This window comes from Furipterus horrens, unplaced genomic scaffold (assembly GCF_987537825.1).
Source record: "Furipterus horrens unplaced genomic scaffold, mFurHor1.1.pri manual_scaffold_1, whole genome shotgun sequence".
Classification (NCBI taxonomy): domain Eukaryota; kingdom Metazoa; phylum Chordata; class Mammalia; order Chiroptera; family Furipteridae; genus Furipterus; species Furipterus horrens.
Window position 1 is genome coordinate 150500418 of NW_028327171.1, and position 18141 is coordinate 150518558.

The 18141-nt window shown below is 38.2% G+C and overlaps 1 protein-coding gene and 1 pseudogene across 2 annotated transcripts in view; one reads left to right on the forward strand and one right to left on the reverse strand.

The window, feature by feature from the left end:
• Nucleotides 1-5211: 5211 nt before the first annotated feature.
• On the reverse strand, nucleotides 5212-5736 carry LOC150022054 (guanine nucleotide-binding protein G(I)/G(S)/G(O) subunit gamma-5 pseudogene; annotated as a pseudogene).
• A 1795-nt stretch (nucleotides 5737-7531) lies between these two features.
• The window catches only part of GALNT13 (polypeptide N-acetylgalactosaminyltransferase 13), a 514019-nt gene continuing 503409 nt past the window's right edge, over nucleotides 7532-18141 (forward strand). Inside the window, exon 1 of one of the 2 annotated variants that reach the window (XM_090267489.1) lies at nucleotides 7532-7658. The gene's annotated coding sequence lies outside the window, so the exon portion shown is untranslated. Of the gene's footprint in view, nucleotides 7659-7689; nucleotides 7784-18141 lie in introns of those variants that run through there. The other variant, XM_090267494.1, reaches the window with a different exon arrangement.

Below are 18141 nucleotides of genomic sequence, written 5' to 3' on the forward strand. Positions count from 1 at the left end.
TGTTTTGTATACTCCTGGGAAATGGATACACATAAATACTTTAAATTCTCTTTTCTTTGCAAGTTTGAGTAATTGTTAATATCTTAGAATATAAATTACGAAACATCAATTCCCATGTTTATGGAATTCTTGGTGAGTCTACTATTCTGCTCTTTGTGGCTAGCAAATGTGATAGCTTTTATAAGATATTAAGCAGTATCTTATATTAAGCAATAAGATATCAAGGCAGTAGTACTTGAAGACATCATTACCTACTCTTATCTGTCTTCTTTAATTCTATTACATTTAGAATCATGGGAGCTATTGTTTAAATGTTCCATCATTTCCCTTGTTTTTAACAATGTGCCAAGTTTTACTTCTACATTTGTTATTGCTATACATTTATAAATGCTTTATACTTATCAAAAGTACATATATTATATATAACATATATCTCCTTTGTATATACCATAATATAATTATTACTGACAATGTATTGTTATGCATTTCAGGCTAATAAATGTAAAAAATATAATAACATTTTCTTTTAAAATATTTAATCAATGGTATAACATAAGCTTCTGACGTTTCAAAATAAAGTGAAATATATTCTTTTATTTACTTGTTTTACAAGTTCCTCACAGTTAATCACAGTCACCTTGTCCTACTAAATGATAGTTATTTTTCTGTCATTTGAGACCATTGCTTATTCACATCAATTTGGCAACACAAATGGATTTAAAGTGAAACAGATACTCTTCTTTTCATCTGGTCTCTAACCAAGTATTTAGATAAGAGTCTAGAACAAAATTTGTGACACTTCACTTTCTACTTCTTGTTTTCTGCTAAAACATGAATAATTTTTGTTTTTCTATTTAAAATTTTCCTGTTCAGTACAAATTATTTTGTTTTGTACATTGAGAACAACATAAAGTTTTATTTGAATGGAGTAACTGAAGAAAAACAAGGCTAAGAACAATAATACAATATGATTCTGCAAATCTTTTTAAATATTAAAATTTAAAAATAGTGGATTTGATACATTTTTTTGGTATCTGACTTACTCTAATTCTATATGATAACTTTTACAGTTGTGCATTGATGGAGTAGAGCATTATGACAGCCATTTGTTGAGTAAAAGATTTTGTGGTTGTTACATTTAGTGTGCTGGAGTTATGAGTAAATCTTTAAACTAATTAAAACACCCAGAAAAATCCTTTATTAAAACAGGGTGATATTTTAACCATAGCTTTGAAACATAAAAAACAATAAAGTTTACCTGATAGTTATTTTTGATAAGCATTCATATTCACAATAGAAGTAAAAATTCTTCTTCTTCTTTGTAAAAATAGCTTTGCCAATATAATAGATCATTCATAAATCTTAATAAACAAATGAGATATTATTAACAGAATGATTTAAATATATGTAACTTAGTACATATATTTAATGAATAAATGGCTCTTGATTGTGTGCTAACATTGCACTCAGGCCCAGGAAGCACTAACATAGTCCCCAATTTCCAGGGATTTACCTTCTAAGAAAGGGTATGTCTATGTGGTATATACAAGCAAAAAAGTCTTGAGGTTGTGAATATCATGCTTTGGATTCTTATGGCACTTGACATTTTACTTTATATTTGCAGAAAGGTTAAGTGACAGCAATACCACATTCCCTTAAGTGAATGCTGATGCTTTTCCACGTTGTCCTGCTTTCCATCTATTTACTTATCTCTCTTTGCTGAATAGCAGCATAGTCTTTTAAACGTGTCTTTCTATTTTCTTATCCCTGTGAATCTATGCTAAATAATATCACAGGCTGGCGCGACCACATAGTAGATTAAGACTCATTTGTCGCTCTCCGTGGTGCTGAAAGATCATTGAGGGATAACAATTATTTCTTCTAACTCTTTGATGCTAAAGATTACTGCCTGACCAGGAATTCAAATCAGGGATGGGAAAAGTATAGTGGGAAAAATGGAAGATAAAAATAAAAATCTTTACAGGAGAAGATTAGCTATTGATTAATGGATGCTTGAACTAATTTATTCTATAAAAGTTTTCTGTACAACAGGCACTGTGCTTGGAGTGAAACTACAACTCCTATCACTCCCATTGCCACCACGTAAACCTATACTTTATTCTGGTATATTCTACTGTATATTGGAGAAAACATACATCAATAACACAAATGTGGAAAAACGTAAATTTGCAACCGTGTTAGGCACGAAGAAGGATACAGGGCTTTATGGATCTTGAGATAAAATACAGCAAATATGAGTATGTTAATATTAATCTTGGTTAAAAATAAATTATATTTTCTTAAAGTTATATTATTTTTGTAAAAAATATATATTAAAGAAGATAAGGTCTACTGGATTGTAAAGACCTCCAAATAAATTTTTAAAACAATTCTGTGAGATCTTCCCTCTATGATCTCAAAATTTAATAACTGATTTTATATTTGAAATTGCTATAATATTTGCAGATCATGACACTTTAAATGATGACATGAAAGCTGAGAAAATTTGTTTGTACAAGTCCTTGAAAATGATTTCAAACCTTTACTTTTAGAGCCAAATATATCAGTTGACATGCTATTTAAAATATATCAGCTCTAATTTTTTATTAATAGCTGTAATTTTGAATTTTTGTGGATGAAAATGGATTTAAAATCTGTTCAAAATTTTTACTAGAAAATTTGAAATGAAGCTTGCATTTGAAGAATGTTCAAGCATCATTAGAACAGCCAATCTGTAGCTGAATGGCTAACACAGAAATAGCAAAGAAGCATCATATAGAACAGAATTACCTTATGTTTATGTTTTTAGATATTTGGGTCATCTTTTAGAGCTATGTTCACTAGAAGTTCCTGTCCAACCTCTTTGCTCCCCTATCTGTAATGGGCTACATTTTAAATTACATTCAATGTTCCTTGTACCCTGAAAAAAAAAAACAAAAAAACCCAAACAAACCTCAAATCATTTCACAACCCCTTGTCAGCAGCCTGTAGCTGAATGCTGAAGTAGATGTCCAGAAATAGATGCCTCTTTATTTATGCCACCTTCAGGAAAAATGGAACATACTTTCAGACCCCAGTTGCTCAGGCAATTCTTCAAAGAGCCCCAAACAAACTTTTTATGACTAGATAGTATCTGGTTATGAATTCTGGCAACTTGAGGTTGCTCTGCTTGGCCACTCTTGACATTTGAGATGATCAGTATATCAAGGGATATCTGTAAACATTTTATAATACACTAGTCGGAAAGCTCATCTCTTAGCCTGTTTCAATTTCTTTCTGAGAATTTATTACCACCTGACATAAGTACATATTTGCTTAGTTGTTTAGCACATACCACATTGAAATGTAGTATTCATGGAAACAGTCTTTTTGCTCACATTCCCAGTGCATGCTGTAAGCACTCAATACATATTCACTGGATAATGGACTAGACTCTACAAAGTCTCTATGTTCCATGAAGGCTGCTTTTATCTTTCTTTTTATTCCGTTCCAGTGCTTAGATCATTGCAAATATTAAAGAGGTAAGCAGGGTCCAGATCATAAAGATTCTTGTAAAGTTTATTAGGGATTTTAGATTATTTTCTAAAAGCAATGAGAATTCACTGAGGTATTATAATTAGAAAGACATATTAGATTTTCATTTTAGAAAATAAAGTTATTGCTTTCTGCTTCTCTTAATAATGGTACCTTTATTCTCCCATTAATCCAATATTAAACCCTAAAAATTATATAACACCTTTTCCTTCTCCTTTGTTAATAATTTGCCACAACTAGACATTTTAATTTCAGTAATATCTATCTATCTAATCTATTATCTAGATATATCACCTCCTTTCTTGCCACTTCGACATTCTACATAAATTATTGCATTTAATCTCTTTGTGAGATAAGCAAATATTGTTTCTCCTTATTAAAAAAACTAAATTCAAATGTAAAAAGTGTTGCAAAAGTACTACAAGAAATTCCCATATACCCTTCACCAAAATTTACTAACTGCTAAAAATTTTTCACACTTCCTTCATCATTCTCTCTAGAGGTACTTCTGAAACATTGTGAATAAGTTGAAGTTAATATGTCTTTTTACTCATTAGAGTAATAACAGTAAAATTATCAAAATTAACATAGTTAATATTGATAAAAAAACTAATTGTAATTTAACATAAATGAAACACTTATAGTTGAGATATTATAGACTTTATTTATCTTAATATCTTTTATAAATATATTTATTTTCCCAGCCTAGTGTCCAGTTCTGATGGATTACATATTGCATTTAATAGTCATGTCTCTTTAATCTTCTCTAGTCTGGAACCACTCCTCAGCCTTTCTTTGACTTTCATCAGAGTGATATTTTTGAAAGGTACAGAAAATATATTTTGTGGCATTCCCCAAATTTAAATTTGTCTTTGCTTCTTCATTATTGCAGTCAATTATGCATATTTTTTGGGGGGTCTCAAATACTAAGTACACTTTATCATGTACTTCTTAGTGCATTATATCATGAATCTCATATCACCTGGTCCCAATATTGGTGATTTTAACCTTGATCATTTGGTTAAGGTAATGTTTATCAGATTTATTCACTACAAGGAACTTATCATTTTCTGGTAATTAAGAAGAACCTATAATACATTACAAAAATAGTCTTAAGTGGTGCACTCTTCTTTGCAATATGAATTTTCAGTGTTTTCCCTTCAAAACATGGACTGTATTACTCCAGCTGTGAATCTGGGCATGGCCACATAAATTCTTTGGGCTAATGGGATATGGGCAAATGTATGTTGACAGAACCTTGAAAAGCATTCTAAAGTGGAGCTTGCACTCCATTGTTACTTTTTGGAAGCCTGCAACTGCCACTACTCAAGAATACAAGGCCAGCATACTGAAGGATGACAGAGTAGTTTGAAGCCCTATCGCCAATTAGTTTGTGAGCCAGTAGACAAGTGAGTGAGGCCATGCTAGGTCACCAAGCCCAAACAGCCAGCCAGAGCAGAAAATCACCCACACAATCCATAGAACCCTGAGAAATTGTAGATTTATTTATTTTTGTTTTAAGCCACTGAGTTTTAGGATAGTGTGTTATAAGGCAAAAGCTAATAATGCCCAGGGAGTTACTTTGAGATGATGTCAATGTCTTGTTACACGTGTAACTTTTACCAGCTAGGTTTATGATTCATGCCTTAGTTAAATATTACTACAAATATATTTTTTATACTAAGTATTTATTCATATGCTGCTGCCAGTGTATATAAAATAATCATCCTTGTGAAACAGAAATCCATGAAAATTCAGAGAGGTAGATGTTAAGGACTGACAAAAGCAGAAGTTTGTATGGTGTGGCACATGTTACAGGGATCAGCTTTTTGTACAGGCTCCAAATTTAGCTCTCTTTGAATATTCACTGGTTCATGAGAAGTGGTTTAGAACACCTTCAAAGATTCATTTCCCTACAAAAAGGAACAGACTTTCTGAGGCCTGAAGGGATTGGTACTTGAAGATACTACAGTCAGCAGAGGGTCATGTTGAGCGTTCTGCAGACAGAATTGTTTCAGATCTGCAGCTGCCTGGGAAACCTTCACGCGGTTGAGCCCGGCCTCCAGCCGGAGCTGTTGAACCACTTTCTTCATAGCGGTGACACTGGAGGAACCAGACATAGTGCACGCAAAAGCTGTGCCGATTTGTCGGTAGCGGGTCGGTCGGTCGGTCGGTCGGCCGTAGGTCCGCGGGGCAAGACGGCGGGGCCTACTACAAATATTTTTAAAAAATGGTACTTCTGCAATTTTTAGAGATGAAGAATATAAGGATGGGTTATTATATCCTTCAAAGTGTATATGTCTGCTAAATGATGTGCTAGCATTAGAACCCAAATCTTTTACCTGTGGTCCTTAGCTTTTCCCAATTGGCCATGCAGAGGTGAGTAGCCTGATGGCAGAACTATACCTTACAAGAGGGAGCAATAGAGAAATTGCAGAGTGCTCCTGGTGTGATGAGTGGCACCTTGTATCCTCACACATGTATAGAAGCACCTCTGGTAGATACTCCATAATTGATAGTGGGAAGGGGTGGCAGGATGGACAATATAGGTGGAGACATTAAATATAGTTATCATACCTGTTCAGATAATTGATTCATGAAAAGATATAAGGATAACATCTCTAGAAATTGCCTTTTATGAATATCAATAATCTCACTGACATAGTGGATTATAATTAATAATTTATGCTTGTACAAAGTGGCTCTTAACATTTTTGAAGTAGCTATTATATTCTCTGCCAGTTTTGCCAAATAAACTAGAAAGAGGGAGCTAAAGTGATGGGTAAAGTGACACTGTGAGGAGGAAAACACTCTTACTTTACTCCCTCTTATAAACAGGAAAATGAGAATGAAGAAAGCCAAGGACCAAAATTAACCAAGAGTCAATGGTGAATAAATGACAAAGCAGGGACTTGAGTTCAGCAATCCCAGTTTCCTAGAAGAGTCCCTCCCATACGGCAGTGGGGAATAGGGCCCAAGTCTTCAGATGTTAATACTGAGTCTTAAGTCTGTGCTTCGTGCCGAGCATTGTTCTAAAATCCTTACATATATTTTAACTCATTTACTACCAGGCTTTTCTTCTATATTACATGTTAACCTTACTTAGAAATGATTGCCCAGTTGACTTTACTTTTGAAATGCAAGCATTCAAGTACTTAAGTTCGTGTGTGTGTTAAAGATGATAGAGCTTCCAGACTGAAAAGAAATTCAAAGATCCACTTTTTACTTTACATCTTTCTAAAAAATTTAAGAGCACAAGGAAGCACTTTGGTTTTCCAGTTCTCTTACCCATCAAAACACTAGGACCCTGGCAGGGTGTATGAAGTGTAATGGACACCTTGTCTCTGTCGTTTTTGCTACAGAGCGCCCAAACCTCAAGGTCCTCACAGCATCCCTCCACTGCAGAGCCGACGGCTGGAGGGCGGTAGCCCGAGCTTTCCCCGAGGGCCGGTCTCCACCTCCTAACATCCTTGCACGAGGCTCGCTGGTGCCTGGGCTTTGCTGGTGCAAGCCTGCTTTCGCGCCGTGGGGGCCCGGGGCGGCCAGCGTCGCGGGACGCTCTCGCAGAAGAGGAGCCTAGTCCACGGTCGCTCTTTGAGGCCCTGCCTGCCAAGTATCGCGGGACTTGTACACAGTGCTCGGCCCGGGCCGGGCCAGCTCAGAGCGCACCGCCCCAGCCCAGGGAGGAGTAGGAGCTTGGAGGGAGGGAGATAGGGAGGGAGGGAGGGAGGAGGGCTGGGGGCGCTGGTTACGTAAATGATACTAGCCCTGTGAAAGGCCTCCTGGCTGGGTCTACGGGAGGGGGCGGGACCGCGCGAGGGGGAGGGGTTGGGAGGGAGCTGGCTGGGGTGGGAGGGGGGCGAAGTGACCAGGCAGCGGCAGTGGCGGCTCTGCTGAGGTGACAATGTTCTAGGAGCCCTCGCTTGGTTTCCTGCGCCTCCTCGGCCTCGGCGCCTGCTCTCGCTGTGCTCACGGAGTCCTCAAGCTAGCCGCTGCGCTATGAGGGCGCCTCTCAGGGGCTGGCCGAGGCCGGAGCCGGCTTGCTCTGCTCGCGAAGTGTGAAGACAGAGGTGCAGGCGGGAGCCCGGCTGTACGCAGTACTCGCGGGCCGGCCCGGGTTCCAGGTGAGCTCAGGCTCCGCGCTCCTCACTCGGCTCGGCTGGCTGGCGCCTGCCAGACTGGGTTGGATGCTGAATTACGTGCGTGGATTGCCATTCCCTCTTCGCGGGATCCTTGGCCACGATAGCAGGTCTCCGTCTCTCTTGCTCCCCTTCTCTTCCTTGTAATTGTCCAGGACGAGTCATCTCTGCGCCGCCGGAGTACCCGGGTGGGCTCCGCAAAGTCCTGCAGCGAGTGGCAGGGAGCGGAGCCCAACACCCGGGACCGGTCCCGGGGCAGGGGCGCGGGCAGACCCGGCAAGGGCTTTCCGAGCTTTCTGTGCTCTTGGAGCGCGCTCTCCCGCCGCCGCAGGTGCAGAGGGAGGACCGCGAGGCACAAGGCGCGGAACTTCGTGCCACGGTCCGCCCAGTACCCTGCTTTCTGTTACCACGCTGAGCAGGGGGCGCTGGCCTCCCCTCCGCGTCTTGGTGTCGCTTGGCGGAGGGGCAGTTCGGCCTTTCCACCCCGGCAACTTTCTCCCACCAGCGGCGGGCGACTGGGCGCTGCGGTGCACAAATGCTTTTACACAGCCCGACACCGGGGACCTTTTGGATCTCGGGTGCCTTCCTCGACGGTTGCCCTCCTCTCTTTCTGCCTCCCCTTGTCTGTCTCTTTGAGTGCCCCCCTGCCTTTCATTCACTCTGTTGGTCTCTGACTGTTTCTCTGTCTGGATCCCCCAGTTGTCCGGGTCTCCTTGTTTCTCTTTCATTCTCTTTCTCCCTGTCTTTCTTGGGATGTCTCTGTGTCTCTATTATTCTGTCTCTTCAGCTTGTCTACCGTCTTGCCCTATTTTCTCCGTTTTTGCCTTTCGCGTCTTATCTCATCTCCCTTTCTCTTCTGCCCTTCCTCATCCTCCCAATCACTAGCTCCCAAATCCCGAGGAGGTGCCCTGTCCAGGGGAACACACCCTGGCCCACCTTCTGGGCACCTTCAGGTACAGAGACCTCCATGCTGGGATCTGGAGGGATGCGGGGATTGAAGCAGCTTGTCCTTGTCTGTGAATTCGAGGGGCTGAATGTAGGGCGCAAGGGCTAGCCTTCCCTCCCGGGGTTCGAGGGCGCTGCGCTGCTGCCAACCCGAGCGCACAGAGGCTGCTGGTTTGGACAGCGAAAGCTGCGGGCGCCCCTCCCCTTACCCTGTTTCTTGGGTACGGTCATTTGAATTTCCAGGTGGAGAGCCCATATCTCCAGCCTTTATAGGCAGAAAAACCCAGAAGCGTAGAGATCCGGGGGAAACTAATCTCGAAAGGGTAGGAGCCTTCGTGAGGCAAAGGTGTTACTAGCAGAGGAGCTGCCATTCCACTCAGTCCCTGAGCGGTTTTCTTGAGCGAGATCGCGATCACTTCTCCCAGAAACAGGACAGAGATTTTACTTGCAGTGCTAAAGACACCTGGCTGCCCCTTGAAATTCTGTGTTTCCTTCGGGCCCTTAAATCTTTGGTTTTATGTGAAGGCTGCCTTTGCTCAAGGTTGCTACCCCCTCGTGTGTGTATGTGTGTGTGTGTGTGTGTGTGTGTGTGTGTGTGTGTTTGCATTTATGCCCTCTAGTGCTAAACCTGCTGGTTTCAGAATATTGAAAAGTAAGGTCAACCTATTGGTGACTGACTTTGGACCCCTCACCTTCCCAGGTCATTCTCCTTGCCTTTTTGCCCATCCTTTCCTTTGCTCATCTTGACTTTTGCATTGAATTACTGCTCTTTCCTTTTCTCTGATCGCTACAAACTCCTCCCCTCTTGCAGAATTAGGATCTTAATATTGAAACCCTGTTAGACTGACTTAGAGATGTATAGATTTGGAGAATTTTCATAGGCGAAGGCTGGCTTTGAACATAAGTGCATTTCTCCACACTCTTTGCTGCAAACTAGGATTTCACATCTTTTTCTTATGCCCCTGCCCACCTTCAGATCCACTGAGAAGGTTACCTGTCTGCTTCTGCTTGTTTAAATAAATGCTTTTAATTTACCATTTCTGTGATACGCATCCCATTCCAGGGCTCTCAAGGCGCTGTGTCTCAGATCAGGTTTGGGCAGGAAGAAAAGAAAGCTTTTCCAAAGGAAGTACTGCACTGCTGGTGTACATTAGTTTTGGATCCCAGAGTCCAGAATGGGACAGGGTGTGTCTCAGATATGCAGACCCTAGCTCAAGGTGGAAAAACTGGTAAATGCTTAATAAAAACTTATTGATTGATTAGCATGCAACTAATTATTGGCTTTGAAGTCACCTAGTTATGCTTATGAGCCTACATAAAAGAAGTTGAATTCTGCCTCCTTTTCTTTCCCCCTATTTCATTTAGCCTTTTATGAATGGGAATAGAGGGTTAGTAGAAGGGATGTTGAAACATGAGTCTCCTCTGTCTTTTTCAGTTCAGTCACTGCTTGAATTTGTCATCTCTGCAAGTTTTTAACTTGGCTGATATTCTTTAACAATCATTGCAGAATGGAAGAAATGAGTTTAGAGGCTCTGATTGTGACATTTCTCAACCTTCCTACCTAAAAGTAAATAAGGACATGATATAATTTGTGGGTGCCTACTTTAGTGTGGTTTTTAACAAGTGAAAATCTCTCTGTTAAAGAGCAGATGTATCAGCTTAAAATATTTGAGGGCTATAAACTGATCTGCAAACTGAACCACTTACCTTAAATAATGTATAGGTTTCCTTACTGTTTCAAATACATTTGAGAGGTATGATACTACATGTATATAAGAATTTGCCAGAGTACTTGGAAATGTAATGCCTCCTGATACAACAAATCTAGTTGGAATTCATGGGCTTTAATATTGCTTTTCTGATGATTTGGTACTCACCTCTTAAAATAGCTGGGGATTTGCTCTGACGGGGGTGACTCAGTGGGTTGGGCACCATCCAGCAAACTGAAAGATCGATAGTTCAATTCCCGGTTAGGGCACGTGCCTGGGTTTCAGGCCAGGTCTCCAGTTGGGGGCATGCAAGAGGCAACTAATTGATGTTCCTTTCATGTATTGATGTCTCTCTTGCACATCAATGTTTCTCTCCCTCTCTTTTTCCCTCCCTTCCCCTCTCTCTAAAAATAAATAAATAAAATACTTTAAAAAATGCAGTTGGGGATTTGCCATATATATTGTTCAAGAACATGAGTTCAAGGCAATTTTGCTTTTATTTTGTACTTATAAGTCACCTGATACTCTACTTCTTTTTTTTTTTTTTTTTTTTTTGTATTTAAAAATAGCAGACATGAAGGTAAAATTCTGGTATTGGCTGAGTTGTGTTCTGATTTCTTATCACTAAGAATATTCACATGCATTTAATTTTTTAATTTAATGTGTGTTAGTTTCAGGTTAAACAGTTATGTTAGAGTGAAATATAGTGTTTCCATTTTGCCAACTTGTTGTTTAGAAGTGGTGATTGTAACAGGAACTTTAACACCTAATAGAGATTGTGCAGCTTTAAAACATTGTCATTTTAGGAAGAGGGTAAGAGAACAAGCAAATTAGTAATCTTATTCTCTCTAGTTTGGCAAATGAAGAGAATATTGGTGTTTCTGAATAACAAGAAAAGTAAAGGAAATGACTGAGAGTAAAATATTAATGCAGTCCCAATAAATGAAATAAATACCAACACTCCAAGTATGCGATAAATGTTCTTTGTACTTTAAGAAAATAATTTTTATAGTTCTGTTCTTTAATTTGCCTTATTAGACATTATATTCTCAACTCGGAGTTCTTAAAATAAACAACCAATTTTGACTGACTTTTAATACATTATCTTCTTGGGTTTGTGTCACTATCAGCAGTGGGACATAAAGATATTTTAAATTAATAGGATCTAACAGGATCACTACTGGAGAAAGAGTGACCATGTTAACTAATGGCTTTCATTCTACTCTTGACATCAGAATAAGTACATGTCAAATAGCAAATCAAGAATTAAGTATATATGCTCATATTGACTATGAGAATCTATAGGAAGACATTTCTTTTTTTAAGTATAATTTATTGATTATGTTGTTACAGTAGTTTCAGTTTTTTCCCCTTTGCTCCCCTCAGCCCAGCGATCCCACCCCCCTTAGTTCATGTCCATGGGTTGTGAATATACGTTCTTTGGCTTCACCTTATCCTATATTATTCTTAAGTTCTCCCTGTCTATTTTGTATTTACCAATTATGTTTCTTAATCCTTTCACCATTTCCCCATTTCTCCCCCTTCCCCCACCCAGCTGATAAGCCTCTGAATGATCCCCATACCTATGATTCTGTTCCTATTCTGGTTTGCTTAGCTGGATTTTGTTTTTATTTTTTAGATTCAGTTGTTGGTAGTTGTGAGTTTGTTGTCATTTTAATGTTCATAATTTTGGTCTACTTTTTCTTAAGTAAGTCCCTTTGACATTTCATATAATAATAGCTTGGTGATGATGAACTCCTTTAGCTTTACCTTGTCTGGGAAGTACTTCATCTGCCCTTCCATTCTAAATGATAGCTTTGCTGGATAGAGTAATCTTGGTTGTTATGTCTTTGCTTTTCATCACCTTGAATACTTCTTGCCAGTCTCTTCTTGCCTGCAAAGTGTGTTTTGAGAAATCAGGTGTTAGTCTTATAGGCAACCCTTTGTAGGTAACTCTCTGCTTTTCTCTTGCTACTTTTAAGGTTTTCTCTTTATCTTTCACCTTTGGCATTTTAATGATGATGTGTCTTAGTGTGGTCCTTTTTGGGTCTAGCTTGTTTGGGACTCTCTGTGCTTCCTGGACTTGTATGTCTATTTTCTTTCCCAAGTATGGGGAGTTTTCTTTCATTATTTTCTCACATAAGTTTTTAATTTCTTGCTCTTCCTCTTCTCCTTCTGGCACCCCTATGGTTTGGATGTTGGCATGTTTAAAGTTGTCCCAGAGGTTCCTAAGCCTCTCCTCATTTGTTTATTTATTTATTTATTTATATTTTAATTTTTTTATTTTTTGGTTTTTTAATTACAGTTGTCCCACTTTTTCCCCAGTGCTCTCCCCCACCCAGTGCACCCCTTCTCCCACAATCATATTGCTTCTCCTCATTTTTTAAAAATTCTTGTTTCCTCATTCTGTACTGGTTGACTGTTGTTTTTCTCCTTATGTTCTAAATCGTTGATTTGAACTCCAGTTCCCTTCCCTTGACCATTGGTTTTATGTGAATTTTCCTTTGTTTTATTTAGCATAGCCTTCACTTCTTCCCTTATACGTTTGCCATACTTAAGCATATCTGTCAAGCCTATGATTTTGTGTGGATTTTCCTTCGTTTCATTTAGCATAGCCTTCACTTCTTCCCTTATGTGTTTGCCATACTTAAGCATATCTGTCAAGCCTTTGATCATCTCTATCACCAGTGTTTTGAACTCTATCTGATAGGTTGGCTATTTCCTCTGTGAGGCTGGCTATCTCCTCGTCACTTAGTTCTCCCACTGGAACCTTGATCCATTCAGCCTTTTGGTCCATACTTCTCTGTCTCCTCATTCTGACAGACTCCTGTGTTTGTTTGCCACTGTGCCTTAGGTAGAGCTGTCACTCTTGTTATGTTGTAAAGGGCGGAGCCTTAGGGATTCTCCAGTACAGGGCGACCTGTTTCACCATGTTGTGGCGCTGTATTTGGGGGAGGGGTCTGAGAGGGAACAATGCCACCTACCCAGCATTCACCCCTTTTTCAGGCACCTCTCCCACTTCTGCAGTGGACTGGCACCCCTCTACCTGCTGCCCTGGCCATCGTTCCCAGAGTGAGTGCGTCTGCCGATGTTCTAGGACTGTAGGGGCCCTTTAAAAAGGTGAATTCTGCTGAGAGACCAGCAGTTGCTGCCTCCACCCCAACCCCCACTGGTCTGCACAGTCAGAAGCAATGAGGCTTTATTTTCCCTGGCACTGGGACCGTGAGCTGCGTGGTCTGGTCAGGAGCTGGGAATGCTCCCCAGGTGACCCTCTTCACTTTTTTAAACATGTGACTGTGCTTTCCTCTGGCTTGCCACTGCTGCAGGTGCCGCTGCCACCACACTGTGTCCTGTCTGCCCTGGCTCTGCCCCTCGTACCTGTTTGGATGAGTATTTCTTCTTTATATCTTTGTTTGTTGGACTTCCATGCAGCTCGATTTTCTGGAACTTCAAATTGTCTCTAGTTTTGAGGTAGTTGTATTCCTTCTTAGTTGTGGAGGGAGATGCAGAGTGTCTGTCTATGCTTCCATCTTGGCTGGAAGAAGAAGACATTTCTTAACATCACCCCCCCACACACACATACACACACATATACATGAAGTATATGTTTGAACACATATCACATTTATAAATCTGACACTGTCTGCTTTGATGAATCATTTATCATTTTAATAGATTAGACTTCTGCCATTTAATTATAGGCATACATGTTTTTGAAGAGTCTAGCTTTTTATTGTTAAATTTAATACAGAGTTCAAAGAAATTTGTGAAAATGAATACATGCATTAATTCGGTTGTAGTTGGTAATTCACTTGGAGCATAAAAAGAACTTAATTTTGGGAACAAATAAATCAAACAGACCTTATTAGTTTCATACTTATTTCTCCTTGATTCAGATTTAGACCTATGTTTTCAATGTAATATATTTATAATAAAATATTTAGTAGGTTTTAGCTTGATTACCAAAAAATAATTAAAGGTGGCTAAAGGCATTTGTGTAATTAATTTACATCCTAATGTCTCTTGTAAAAGCATTAGATAAAATTTGTTTTTAGATATGAGTTTTCCGATTTTATTTCCTTAGTACGTCTCAAATCTATTTAAGCTGAATTCTTATTTTTAAAAAGTTAGTACTGTAGATTATTAAAAACTGGTTGAGGCCTAATATTTAAAATGTAAGTTAAATTAGGGAGACATGTCTTTTCTCCAAGGGCCCAGATTCACTCAGATGTCCACCCTATTATAGTCCTCATCAACTATCAGTTTCTCCCTTAATGTTTACGCTAGATAATCATTCAACCTGTACAACAGAACTATAGCAAGATGCAAAATAACAGTTTTTAAAAGTTGTTTCATTAATGGTTAATCCTTCCAACATAACTCAGAAGGATGTAAGGAAAATAATGACTATTCAATCATAGACATGAACATATTTGTGATCATATGAGTATTTTCTGTTATATGAGAAAATGAAAAGACTGTCTGTATTAAATATTGACACTTCTTTTGTGTTTTCTAGAAATACTTACTGTAAAGATAGATGGGAACTGTCCAAGATGCATTACAGTTGTCTCTCGCTATATCGCGGTTCACTTATCACAGCCTCACTGTATTGCGGGATTTTGAAAAATGTTATATTTAATTATTTATCACAGATTTTTTTGCTATATCACAGGATTTTTCAGTATTATATATGTATATCATATCAGGGGGAATTACTTGGGAATCTGTTTGATACATTAAACAATGTTGAATTGTCACTTAAGTCTTATTTAAGCTCTTGTAGAATATTATAGGGAAAAGTGTGATTAAACTGCTAGTTGGCACTTTGGTGAACATAATACATAAGCTGAGTAGCCACTGTAAACAGAATAATTGAAAGCACAGCCTACATATTCAAAATTATCCATATTACACCTCAGAGATAGTAGTAAATGTCAACTTAATCTCTGGTCTAATTTTAATTACCTTCATACTCTTAAGTACAGCACCTATTTTTGTTGTTAAAAAATGGATTTTGACATATGGGGAGGATTATCTTCCTTTAGACTAGAAGCATAATAACTGACTTAATTTCCTCTTGAGTTTTTTTTTAATTATATAATTAGTTTTATATAAAGAGGATGATATTTATATGACTATCAAGACCTTGATGCAACACCACTATTATTAGTCTAATGAAAGAAAAATGGGCCAAAATACTTGGAAACAAATAAACATGAAAATATAGCCATTTAAATTTATTTGTGAGGGTGTTAATGTGGTTAATTTACTTATAAATTGATAAGATGAGTAAAACTTTTTGGATAATTACTTTGTAATTGTACTGTGGGTAAACAAACACATGATGTGTCTTACCACATTTTATCATTTTATCCTCATAACCATATGAGTAGTCAGTACTGTTATTGTCCTCATTGTATAAATGAGGACTCCCTTGTGCAAAATCACACAGATAATATGTAGTAGTGCCAGGGGTCACATCAGTTTTCTCTGTCTGTGAAGCCAGTGCTTTAATAGTTCTTAGTCTGACATTTTTACCAACTAATAAGTTTTTGTAAAAAACCGAGTGCCAACCTCCAGGTGAACATTTTCTTTTGCATAGTAAGAATGATTTGCAAAGTCTACTTATATCGCCATCATGTTATAAAAGAGTGAACTTTTTAACACCAACTACGATGGCAGAACTGAATCTCAAAATATAGTTCTTAAGATAAATTTATCTTCCTGTGCATTTTTTTTTTACACTGCACTCATTTCTCTAATTAAAAAAAATATCGATGGACATTTCGTCACAGTATTGGTAATTTATTTCATCACATTCTGTAAACTGGGAACCCTTGTTATCCCAAACAACTATAATATACTGCCTAGCCATGAACCCCATGCAGCCACATGGCACTGGCTAGTATGGTCATCATTTTCATGACTTTATAAGACCTGGCCCCTGTACCTATTCCATTCTCTTTCTAGTTGCAATTCAGGGTAATAAATTTGGACCTAGAAAAGATGCTAGCAATTGCTCTAGCCTCAGCTGACTGCTTCAGTGTTTGCTGAAAGGATTAGAGGATGGGAGGGAGGTGACTTCTTCCTTCCTGGTAGTTAACCACAAGTCACTGTCACTAAGATGGTGCCAATCTGTGTTCTGGGGCAAGGAATGAGTGCTGGACAAAAACACAAGGTGCCTGTGTCAACTTACTCTTCTGTCCTTCCCCCTGACCCATGGTCTCAGTCTTCAGGGATCGGTCGTTCGTTTTTACTTCTTTCTTTGCCTTGCTGAGGACACAGCAGTTTTGCTTTAGGTGAGAAAGATAATTCCAAAACTAAACCAACTGCTTTTGTAAAACTGATTGATGCTATTAAACCCCAATTAGCTTTGGATAGTGACTCTTGTGGCCATTGAAGAGGAAAAGAGTGATAGTGTGGTGTGTGAGATGTAGCTAAATAACCTAAGACATTGTTGAGTGTCACGGCTGACAACCAAGTTTGTATATTGAATTTACCTGAAGAGGTTTTTGTTTGTTTTAATATGAGTTGTCAGGACCCACTGATACAATCTCATTTACCTGGAATGGGTCCACAAATATATCTTTGTATCGATATAGTCTCATTTGCCTGGGATGGGTCCACAAATACATCTTTATAAATGCTTTGCAAACAACCGATCTCTTCTAGTATATACTTTTTCAGATTCACTCATTGATTTTATTTATTTAACAAATGAAAATGTTACTGTGCACTGGACACCATTTAAAGTGCTTATATATATTGATTCATTTAATTATAAAAACTTGCAAAAGTAGGTTTTTATTAGCACCTCTACTTTATAGATGAGGAAATTGAGACACAGAGAAGTTAAGTTGAGCAGAGTAAGCTGATATGTGGTGGGGCAAAGTCTGTGCTAGTTTGATTAAATGATTAATAAAATGACTTGCTTTAGGTCAAAAAGCTCAAAGTAGCAGAGTTGAAATGGGAATTTCAAATTCTGTGTCTTGTTTTCTAGTTGAGTAAGTTAAGCCTTTAAAAGTGAAGAAAGAAAGCCTAACTTACTCAGATTTTGAGAGTTGAAAAAAAATGTTTGCCTTTTAGAAATCATGGCGCCAAATTAAAGTTAATTATGAAATTTGGGACAAAAACCATGGAAAAATCAATGGTGTTCTTCAAGTAGATAGTTGTCTCTACTTACATGCAGGCCTTGCCCTGCCCCAAAGAAAACAAACAACAACAAAAAATACCATAAGGAATTAATACATAGTGATGCAGACAGGAAGAAAAAAATTTAAATCCGTAACAAAGATTTCTATGTATAGACTTTAATTCATTATTAAAATCTACATCTGTAACTAACCTAATAAGAAATACCTTATTTTTTGTAATATTGCTGATAAATTCCTTATATTGGAGTAGGAAATACTCATATTTAAGAAAGTATTGGGAAAATCCTATAGAAATTTTTGTTTTTTTCTCAAGTATGTTTTTTGTAAGCTTTTTATATAATGGAAAATCTATACTATTTTGTAAACACTGGTAATTTGTAAAGAACTGATGTATCCATCTTTGATGAGGTTCATTTTCTACTTCCTGGTCTTTGGTTGATTTTAAGCAACTTTGTGTTACTCAATATTTTTGTTTAATGCACTAAGACAGTGTTTTAGTTACACTTTTATTTAGTCTTTTAAAAAATAAACATTATTTTAGACTGATATTTGATTAGATTATGTAGGTTATTTGAATTAAGTACTCCTGGTAATAAGTCACTCCACCTGTCTTTTTTTTTTTTTTTTTCCTTAAATAAAAATCTGCACTTAAAAACA